The sequence below is a fragment of the Tenebrio molitor genome, chromosome 4 (assembly GCF_963966145.1).
Source record: "Tenebrio molitor chromosome 4, icTenMoli1.1, whole genome shotgun sequence".
Classification (NCBI taxonomy): domain Eukaryota; kingdom Metazoa; phylum Arthropoda; class Insecta; order Coleoptera; family Tenebrionidae; genus Tenebrio; species Tenebrio molitor.
In genome coordinates, this window is record NC_091049.1 from 14,821,544 (window position 1) to 14,824,951 (window position 3,408).

Below are 3,408 nucleotides of genomic sequence, written 5' to 3' on the forward strand. Positions count from 1 at the left end.
TCGGAGTTCATAGACATGCAAACGGACCCCCGACTACGAGGACACCAATACAAGCTTAAGAAAGAGAAATTTAGGACATCTTCTCGACAATATTTCCTAACAAACCGCGCATTTGAAACCTGGAACAAATTAGATAGCACGGTCGTTAACAGCGCTAATGTCTGTGCTTTTAAGAAGCAATATGACAAAATGCAGTAATAAACACAATTGTCCAATATACGGAATTATACAACCATTAAGTTGCTAAATAGGTTTGCCTCAGCAACTATTTAAATGAATAATAATAATAATAATAATAATAATAATCACTGCAAAAGTGTTGCAGTAAGCCAAACTATTACACAGATGATGTTGACTCACTTGCGTAATGTGCTGTCGTGCAGCAACGAGAGGAAATTTAGTTGAACGTATTCTCCAAACCAATTTTTTTTCAATAAATCAAAATAAAGTAGTGTCACCACTGTCATCTGAACGGAAGGGTTGGGAAAACCCACATTTGTTGGGAAGTCCGATGGCATTCATTCAAAACAAATTCAGATTTTGTGTCTTTTTCAATTTCAAGAAAGAATGGTTTTTGTTTTTAATACTTGAAATACATTTGTCAGTGGTTCCGACCATAATTTATTCCGTACTGATCGTATCTATAAGGTACGTTGTACTGATAATGACAAAATAGAAATTATTTGATTGTTATTAGAATCGAAACGAAATTCAAAACAAGTGCATCATGCGCATCATTTATAATTAAAAGGTCGAATTATTTGATCATTTGGATTATTCAAAGCGATTCTTTCAATTCATTCGATCATCAGAATATATCGACTATGCCCAACACTAGAAAATATTATAATTTCTTGACAATAGCGGTAACATAAACAACTCATTATGCCTTGGTGTCAAGTGTCAAAAACGGACGAACGGCATGTCGTGTTCTTGATTCCGGCGTGACGTCACTGCATATATTTCTAAAATGAACCATATACCCCGACTGTTCTTTTAGTAATGTCATGATTAGCCGTGTTAGCGGTTGCTAGCGTGCCGTTGATGCTTGGGCCAGTGTGCTTTCTGGCGGATATCAACTTTGACTGTTGATGCTTGGGCCACTGTGCTGTCTGGCGGATATCAACTTTGGCAGGAATTTAGCTGTGCTGTTGATGCTTGGGCCACTGTGCCTTCTGGCGGATATCAACTTTGGCATGAGTTTGGCTGTGGTAGTTGATGTTTGGGTCTCTTTGCCGCCTGGGAAGTTCCGCACCTTGAACGTGTACATAATCATGGATATTTTGACGCATGTTGTGTTTGTCAGATGCCGAAAGACCCCGATACATCAGTACCAGGACCATCTCATGGAAGTCAGGATGAAACCGAGCCCTGACTTGCGACACGTATACAGTTTCAGTTTAGTCTAATAAAGTTCCTGAATTTAGTATTTATTCAATTACAAACGTCCAAGTGGTGATTCTGCATAATAGTGCAGGTCTTGCACATTCTCAAGTGCGGACCGCACCCCAGCAGAAGCAGATTGACCACGCGCCTCGATCAGTGCGGACGCATTATTATTTAAGCTTTTAAGATTAAAAGCTAACATTCATTAAATTTTTTTTGTTGCTGCAATTATATTTGGCTTTGGCCACCCACATCGAACAGTAATTTAATTTTCACCAAAAATCAATTGTACAAATTTTCTTATTTTTCACTTATTATTGTAAATATTTCACTGTACCAGGGAATACAACTTAATTAAATTGGTTAACTGGGACACGTGTGTTTCATTTCGGGTATCGGCCCCGGAGTATCACCGGATCCGGATACTCCCGAAACATCAGGATCCTGGCGCCTTACTCTTTTGTCTTTCGGGTCGGGCAGATTCGTTCCCTTACCCCGCCCAAGACTGAGCTACCGGCAACAATTGCCAACCGCCGACCCAAGTGTGAAAAATATCGTGGCAAATTTTAGCGCCCAACGTGGGGCTCGAACCCACGACCCTGAGATTAAGAGTCTCATGCTCTACCGACTGAACTAGCCGGTTATAATACGATGATGTGAGTAATATATGATGAAACTGGTCGAATGTATTTCTTGGCTGCACCAGATGGCACAGGAAAAATATTTCTCTTTTCATTGATATTGGCAACCATACGTTCACAAAATAATTTTGCATTGGCAATCATATCATCCGGAATTACGGCAACTCTATTGGACGGTGGTTGAACAGCACATTCAGCACTTAAATTGTCATTGAATATGCAATATATTGAACCACCAACATGCAACATTTCAAAAACATCCGAAATAAGTAAAGTAGGTACTGCTACCATTGCAAGTTAATTGTATGAGTTGAATGCACAATTGCACATAAAAAATCGCTGGAAGAATTGGATCGAACATTGTAAGATTTACGTGGAAATGAACAGCCATTCGGTTGTGTGCTAATAAATATTTTTAGCAGGTGGTTTTCGTCAAACGCAGCATTAAATTACCAAGCGATGTTTATAGTATGACGCTCAAAAGAATAAATGTGCAATATGAGCTACAAAAAACGTGGAGGTAAATGTTATTAACATCAGCATTCGAGATATATTACCAGACGAAACAGATACTTATCAATAAGTTGATACTGTTATGAACTTTTGAATCAAAATGAAGCAGTAAATTATCCATCTGAATTCCTGAATTCACTTGATTTAGCTGGATTACCACAACACATCATAAATTTGAAGATTGGTGTTCCTATCATTCTACTTAGAAATATTGATCCACCCCATCTTTGCAATGGTACCAGATTACCAGTCATGGAAATAATTATATTGAATAATTTCAATTTATTTAATTCGAAAATTTAACAACCAAAAAATGTAAGCTGGAGAAAAAAAAAAAAAAACAATATCAAAAAGCAGAATAGCCACAAAACCCAAAAAAAAGAATTATCCCGTACAATTCAATTCATGTCATTTCAGTTAAATAAATGAATTAGCAATTTCACTCTTTTATCCCAGCCATGACCTGACGAGAGCCTTACATCTTTCACTTTCGGTTGCAGCTGTTTAAACAAAATAGTAAACTTGATTTACGTAAGGGGGAGAAGGAACTAGATATTTCTGCATTAAGGAACATAATATGAACATGAATATCTCCCGTGGTGCATACAATATTTTATTCTTTAGTGATGTCTGGGCTTAAAAGTTAAATACTGATTCTACGTTAATTTCTACGTTTTAACCAATTTAACCAGTAGGAGAGAAATTCTACTTCTGGGTTCGGTTCAGGAGTAAATAATGACGCCTTCTCAGACTAGTAGTGAAAAAATAAACATATTAATGTGGCACCTTTACTTAATGTGCACATTTACTCTTTTTCATAATTCCCATCTCACTGAAAGACAAGATACTTTTGCATCGAAGAATTTCA

At 37.3% G+C, this 3,408-nt stretch overlaps 1 non-coding gene across 1 annotated transcript; it reads right to left on the reverse strand.

Moving 5' to 3' along the window:
* Positions 1–1,956: 1,956 nt before the first annotated feature.
* TRNAK-CUU (transfer RNA lysine (anticodon CUU)) lies at positions 1,957–2,029 on the reverse strand. The gene has a single exon. It is a non-coding gene; the product is annotated as a tRNA-Lys (tRNA).
* Between the last annotated feature and the right edge of the window lie 1,379 nt (positions 2,030–3,408).